The following is a 7,990-nucleotide window of genomic DNA, read 5'->3' on the forward strand; positions in this document are numbered from 1 at the left end:
GTGGATGAACACAAAGGGATGTAAACTTTGAAGTGGTGAATTACAGTCCTAGATTTCAAAATGTCTTGTTTGTTTAAAGAGGCTGCATTATGTAAAATATCATATTTATATCATATTAAAATATTATTCAGTGATTTAAAATGTACCTTGAGTGTCACCTTGATTATTTTCTCAGGACCTTCTTGCTGAAAGGCAACGGTGCTATCAATTGTTCAACCATGCATAACCAAAAATCTCTCCAAAAACATGTAAAATCGTCCGACTATCAGGAAAAATTAAATGGATAAAAATGTTTACTCACTAAAATATTTCCAGGCTCCACATGTGGCTCACTTTTGAGATCATTAATTGCAAATAAGTTGAAAACCAGGCATCATTTACCTCCCATGACACAATAAAGCACTTCTCATAAAAGCCTGATTAAAAAGCATTAAATACATAAAACTTAGATTCACATGAGCGCTGGGTCAACAGATTATTACGAAAAGGTACATTTTAATTTTTTTAATAAAAGAATTTACAAAGGGAAACATCCAATATAGATTTCTCATCGTCAGTGGTATATTTCAATTATTTCTGCTTATGTGCCTAGATAAGATGCTTATGCCGTCTCTGTTTTAGGAATGACATGACACAAAAACTATGACAGATGTAGTTGATGTCCAAATAAATAAATAAATTTATTGTACATGTTCTCAGTTTTATGAGAACATGTACTTTGAGTTTCCATTAGCTGTAGACTTAATCCTCTAAAGTGTCATAGATAAATTCTTGAAATATATCTATTTATGTTTAGTGAGTCTATATGGCAGTTTCCCCTTATAGCTTTTAAATACTGAAACAAATTAAATTTATTGAAATGTACCTGTGATGAAATATTCTTTTTCCACAAAATTCAAAGGGAAATACATTGTGTCAAAAATTTTATTTTAATTTAAAAATATTTTATAAACAACAAATAAATCACATTATTATTATTATTATCATTAATAATAATAATAATTATTATTATTCTCAGAAAATTTTAAATCATATCAGAGTATTATAATAATAATAATATAATAATAATAATAATTGTATTATTATTATTATTGTTATTATTATTATTAATAATAATAATAATTATTATTATTATTATCTACCCATCTATTTTCTGTACACCCTGGTCCCTAGTGGGGTTGGGAGGTGCTGGTGTCTATCTCCAGCGAACGTTTCGGGCGAGAGGCGCGGTTCATCCTGGACAGGTTGCCAGTCTGTCGCAGGGCAACACAGAAACACAACCATACACACACACCTAGTGAAAATTTAGAAAGACGTATTAACCTAACAGTCATGCTTTTGGACAGTGGGAGGAAGCCGGAGTACCCGGAGAGAACCCATGCGTGCACAGAGAGAACATGCAAACTTATATCTTCGTGGCGCGGTCCATGCTAGCGAAATTAAGTTAATATGTTAACTTAAGTTCGGAAGCATGGCCACGTCCAGACCACACCTCTAATTATAATATAATTATAATTATGTATTTATCTAATTTCATCCCTTTGTCCCATCCATCCATTTTCTTACACCCTTATCCCATTGAGATCTGTGCTGGTGCCCATCTCCAGTGGTCAACTGGTGAGAGGTAGGGTACACCCTGGACAGGTCGCCAGTCCATCACAGAGACAAACAATCATATACACACAAACGCAGACCTAAGGAGAATTTAGAGAGACCAATTAACCTGAACACATTTCATGTTTTTGGACTGTGGGAGGAAGCCGGAGCACCCGGAGAGAACCCACGCCTGCACAGGGAGAACATGCTAACTCCATGCAGAAAAAAGGCCTGGAATTGAGCCCAGGACCTTCTTCCTGCAAGGCAACAGTGCTACCAACTGCGCCACTGTGCATCATGCCTTCTTTTATAAATCTTTAAACTTATATCTTTGCGGTGTGGTCTGTGCTTGTGAAAGTCAACATGTTACCCCCACACTAAGTCTTCACTTCTTCACCTCCCTTGATCCCCTCATTCCCCCATCCTTTCATCCCTTCTTCAATAAATCTTTAAACTTCAATCTTTATGAGGTGGTCCTTGCAAGTGGATTGCAAATCTTCATCCATCCATACATCCATCCATTATGGTGAGAAGCTTCATGATCTTGGCCCCTAGCATAAAAAAGCATTACTCATTTTCTTCAGCAGGCTGCTTTCTCTTCCATTTTTCCGGTTTCTTCAAACCCAGAGCATGTCGAAGCTTTTTCAGAAAAGGTTTCTTTACCGGGAGGGGAGCCTGTGCTTCGGCAATTACCTCCTGATCCTTCCTTTTTAGCTCCTCAGAGAGCTTATAATTGCGTGAAAGTTGGCGTTCTATTTCAGCTGTTGACGCATCCAGCTCTTTCCTGTATTTGACTTCATTTAAAAAGAGGTCGCGTTTAACTTCATCCAGCTCCTTCTGCAGCATGTTCTTCTCCGCGTGGAGGAATTTGGCCCTCTTTCCGTTACGTATCTCGACCTCTGCATGACGATATCTTTCATCCCGATGCTCCTGCTCCATTGTTTCTATTTCTTTTCTAAGGGCTAAAATTTCAACTTCAAACTTCTGGACCATTTCTAGACTTGCGTCTTTGGCTTGGTCCAGCTCTTTCTGGATGCATCTCTGTGCCTCTAGGGAATCGTCTTGAACTGAAGCCATTTTTTGACTAAGAGTTGCATTCTCAGCTTGCAGCTCTGAGTAAAGCATTTGGTTGATTTTCACTATCTCTGCATGAGATTCCCTGTCGTCTTGCAGCTCCCTCTCCAGTGAACATATCCGTTTCTTATAAGTTAAAACATCCATTTCAAATTTCTTTGTCATTTCCCGGTTTGCCTCTTTGGCTTGGTCCAGCTCTTCCTGGATGCATCTCTGTGTCTCTAGGGAAACGTCGTGCACTGCAGCGATTTTTTGACAAAGAGTTGCATTCTCAGCTTGCAGCTCTGAGTAAAGCAGTTGGTTCATTTTCACTATCTCTGCATGAGATTCTCTGTCGTCTTGCAGCTCCCTCTCCAGTGAACATATCCGGTTTTTATGAGTTAAAACATCCATTTCAAATTTCTTTGTCATTTCCCGGTTTTCCTCTTTGGCTTGGTCCAGCTTGCTCTGGAGACATGTCTTCAGTTCTGTACTCTGTCCTGTGTTTCCATCTTTTATCATCTTAAAAAACCTCTTGCTCATATTTGTTCGAGAGTTAGCTGTTCTTTCTACGTCCAGCTCTTCCTGTAAAGTTGCCACCTGTTCTGACAGATTAAAAATGTCAGTTTCTAGCTTAGCAAGGACTTCCTGATATAAGGCCGTACTTGACTGCATTTCTCGCTGTAAAAGTGCCTCTTTTTCTTGAGAAGATTGTAGCTGATATTGGAGGGCTTTATTTTCCATGAGGAGCTCAGAAAACACGATGTCCTCACTGGCATTGGATCCTTGTTTTGCTTCACTGCACACGCCAACGTCGTTTTCACTAAACTCGAATTTTTTTAGTTTGAGTTTCGCGTCATGCAGTTCTTTATCCAAGTTGTTTGCTCTTTGGCGTTCCTCATTGAATCTGGCTCTTTCTGAATTCAAGAGCATCTTTAGCCTGTTAATTTCCTCCTCCAAGGAATCACCGCTTTGGGTATCTTTGCCTTGAATCCAGGCATCCTGACTATGCTTGTTCTTCCGTCCATCTTCCTGGCATTGAATCTCCTCTTCAAAGAATTCCTTATTCTGAGTCTCCATTTTTCTCAAAAACTGTCTCAAAAATTATCCAAACAGGGTTTTCTGTAGAAGCTGTCGTCACTGGACCTTGTGCTTTCTGACAAGCACAAGAACTAATCACTGAACTTCAAGTGAAGTTCTGTGGTGACATCACAACATGTCTTGTGACATCATAGGATTGTCCAGGCTATGGTAACCTTTGACAGTGTTCTAGAATTCTGCACCTTGTTTATTTTTAAAAAATGAACCTGTAATGAAGAGATCTTCATTATTCTATTCATCTATTTTTACTTAAATCACTGTTTAGCACTTTTAAAAGCACTTTTTGCACTTTGTTAACAAGCACTTTATTTAGCACTGCACTTTAAGCATAGATTTGCACATAAATAGCAATTTGCACACAAGAAGTCTTAATTGTATTTATTGAGCATTTTTAGAGATTAGCATGCAGCCTTTTGTTCTGGGCTCTGCACAGCTGCTCCTCATTGAGAGGTGAGGTGGTTGCCTGTGAAGGGAGGGTAATTGTTACTCAGAGCAATGAGCTACTGGTGGGTAAAACTGAGCAAATGTTTGTGCGTAATCTGTTAAGTGTGGATTTCTAATATGAAGTGACCCACTTGTCTTTTCTGTGTCCTCTCCAGGGTGTTTGGACAAATACCGCCCCAGGGGTCCAGACACCACGTATAGTTTCCAGGAGAGGCCATTGAAAAGTGTGTGTGGGGGGAGGAGATTGTTTATGGGTTTTGTGGTGTTTCATTATGGTGTACTGTAATGATAATTCAATCTGGAGAGACTCAGACGGAGATGAGAAGACAATTAGAAGAGTTTATTGACAAACAGAATTTAAAGTCTTTGGCGCTCGGGCCCCGGCTGGGGATAACGGATATCGTAGCGTTAGCGATAGGCTTCAGATGAGCATCCCCGATGCTGTTAGGAACGTCATCCCCCAGGGCCCGGCACTGGTGGTGGAGGTTGAAGAAGGGTGCGGGCCTCAGGACCGGGCGAATGGAGGAGAAGGGGTGGTGGTGGGTTGAGCTCGGCTGGAGAGCGAAGGACGCCATGAATGAAGGTCCTTATCAGCTGGGACTTGGTCGATGATTGGACGTGACGTGGCTTGGTCCAGCGTTGATAGGTCGACGATTGTGGGCAGGTCGCTTCAATTAACGGGTCCCGGTGGGGATAAAAGAGTCTTCCAGTTTGAATTTGCGCCTAGGCTTCATAACATAAAATATTTATAAAAAGTGGAAATATTTGTATTTAGTAAAAGGTATTTTATTTAAATAGGTGGAGATTGATGAATTGAGACAACCCTGTCAATTAAAGGTGGTTTGGTCGGTCACAGCTGGGACTATTTAAGGCTGCAGTTTCACCTGTGAAGTGTTGCTGATGCTGTGTGAAGAATAAACCACTGCTGTTTCCACCTGACTGCCTCAGCTTTTCGTCCTCACTGTAAAATCCAACCGCAAAACGCCGCCTTGTTACAGAATGAAAATGAATTAAGAGTTCCAACCATATTTTATACAAATAATGAAATTAAATCATCCAAAGTTTCTGTACTTTCTGTGCTTTTTATTCAAGAATATGATCTGATAACATTATCTTGAGTTGATTTTTATTTCTACACTTTTATATCCTCATTATAAAGTAATTACTAACAGTCTGGTCTCGCTGAGAAGCAGCAGTCCTGCTCACCTCCCTGTGCCCACCCTGGACATTTTGAGCCGTGACGTATTGGAGGACGTGATTTTTCACACAGGTGCTTCATCTGCTTGCCAGTGCGACTATTTGGGGAAGATAAGCTGCGCCTCTTCACTCCTGAGCCGTTTTATGTTTCTTCCTTCAGCATCCTCACTGGTTGACGCGCAGTTTTAGTCTGTGCAGCCAAAAAGAAAAAAGAGGAAACAAATTGCTACTTCTGCCTGCGAGTTTGTGAATAACTCTTGAGATTTTTAGGGCACCTTTTCCAAAGCAAAAAGATATTAGACAGACAAGGGCTGAAAAAGATGCTTTATTGTTCTAAACAAATAGTTCACTCCTTGTTCTTTGGATGCCTGGCTTTTCTTGCTGTGACCTCTGTTGTGAACGCAGAAGGTAAGACAATATTTTAAACTTTTATTGCTAATGGAGTCATATTTTGGAGACTTTTTAAGGTCGTTTTCAAAACATCATTTTAGGTGCATGCCAAAACATAAAAAATAAAAATGTAAGCGATAAGAAATAGTGACGCACAAAACGTCCGCTTTTGCGCCCTGGTGAGCAATAGTTTGGTACACTGTAAAACACAAACTGTTGGGATAATAACAGTGACAAAAATGATCCAAGACATTTAAAATGGAATAGTTTTACTCATCACATTGAGGTGAAATTGCGTAAATGTTACCCCAAAGGACCTCTAAGTTATTTCATTTATCAAATTTCAAAATGATAGAACAGGTTAAAATATAATTAGTATTAAAGATATAACTTGCTGTTTTCTCTTTTGCAGTAGAATCATAATTAAGAACCATTGTTTCTTTTATAATGTAATCTTGTGGTAAAAATGAACAGAAACGAAAGCTTGGTTTTTAGTTAATGTATGAAATATGACTGAAATAATACTGTCATGTCCTCAACCTCCAACGCCTTGCCGGAGTCGACACTCAGCTAAACTCCTCTCCAAAGGATCACACAGACTAGAGCGCTTGCTTTGAGTCTTTAATGAAGCCAGATGGAGTAGGTGTAAAACTATGAAATAAACATACAAACTTTGAATAATACACAGTAGCAGTTAATACAGCACCCACAAGTATACTCGGTCGCTACAACGAAAGTATTAGCTCAAAGCCGTAAGTTCTCACAAAGCGGTATTGCATTTACAAATGATTAACTTATGCTTATATAACGAATATTAACAGAACTCTTACCGACAGTGCTTTCTAGGACCAACTGTATAGGAGTAGCCGTGTTACTGCAAAAACCATGCGTTGCATTGTCCTGACTTGTCTGCTCTCTAATGACGTCATTAACGCCCGACTCTTAAAGTGATGTACATAAATTTCACCACTAGATGGCGACATTGAACGCTTAAATCTTATAACCTGTAGAACACATGTGTCAAACTCAAGGCCCGCGGGCCACATGTGGCCCGCTACGTCATTTTATGTGGCCCTCTCCCCCCCCACCACCGTTTCACAGCCCCATTGATTGACTTCAAATAAGTTTTGAGCACGAATTGACTACAAACTACATCTCCCATAATGCCTTCCGATTGTTACCAGCCAACATTACGGCTTCTCGCCACTAGAGTGCAGCAGAGTCACCTCAAGCTGATTATTAATTTTCCCAGCGAATAAAACTGAAACATCGACAAGCTAACAAGCTAAAGAGCGAAGTTCCGTGACGTTTCAATCGAGGACTTTTACCGTCTACTGCCCCCTGATTTGATGCCGCAGCTTCGACTCCATGCAGCTCGTGTTTTTTGTCCATGTTTGGAAGCACCTATCTGAGCGAACAGATGTTTTCAATAATGAATTTAAACAAGACCAGATCGCGCATTACTGACGAAAACCTTCACGCCGTTTTGCGGATTTCCACAGAATAGAACTAAAACCGGACATGGACGAACTGACCAGGGGAAAACATTGGTAAGCACGAACAAACTAAATTTAAATAGAATGAATGTAAAACCAAAACTCAGTATACTGGAATATGCATATAGTTTATTGATTTTGCTTGTGTTTTGTTTATTTACACAACACAACACAATGAGGATGTGTGTGAGTTGGTGACAGGGTGAAGAGGGTCAGCTTTGTGTTCAAGGACAGGCAACATCACCTCATTGTTTTGTTCTTATGTGAAATACATGTTCGTTGTGTAAGAAATAACGAACAAGTTTTGTGAATGAAGTTGAGAGTTAATATCAAAACTTGTTTTTATTCTTTGTCTGCTTATCTTTAAAGCAGACAAAGATTAATTTTTCCAGTGAATAAAACTGAAACATCGACAAGCTAACAAGCTAAAGAGCGAAGTTTAGCTGAGCAGTTTAAAAATATTGTAATTTTTAAACTGAGCAGTAATTTTACATCCATGTAAACTCAAATGTAATATTTAAAACTTGAATACATAAAATCAGTTATTTAACAATGTGAGGTGTTGTTTAATTTATTTTTAACATTGTATTTTCATACATTTATGCTAGGGTTGCCCAAGTCTAGTTTTCCAGACCTATCACTCTGCAACTTTAGATGCGTTCCTTCTCTAACACACCTGGATCATAAACTCATTCATAGGCCTCTACAGAACT

The 7,990-nt window shown here is 39.3% G+C and overlaps 1 long non-coding RNA gene across 1 annotated transcript; it reads right to left on the reverse strand.

The window, feature by feature from the left end:
- Positions 1-4,999: 4,999 nt before the first annotated feature.
- Positions 5,000-6,742, reverse strand: LOC111610568. The gene is made up of 3 exons (XR_002753713.1): positions 6,612-6,742; positions 5,401-5,581; positions 5,000-5,155 (listed from the first exon to the last, which is right to left on the reverse strand). It is a non-coding gene; the product is annotated as an uncharacterized LOC111610568 (long non-coding RNA).
- Positions 6,743-7,990: the final 1,248 nt, after the last annotated feature.

This window comes from Xiphophorus maculatus, chromosome 13 (assembly GCF_002775205.1).
Source record: "Xiphophorus maculatus strain JP 163 A chromosome 13, X_maculatus-5.0-male, whole genome shotgun sequence".
NCBI classification, from domain to species: Eukaryota; Metazoa; Chordata; class Actinopteri; order Cyprinodontiformes; family Poeciliidae; genus Xiphophorus; species Xiphophorus maculatus.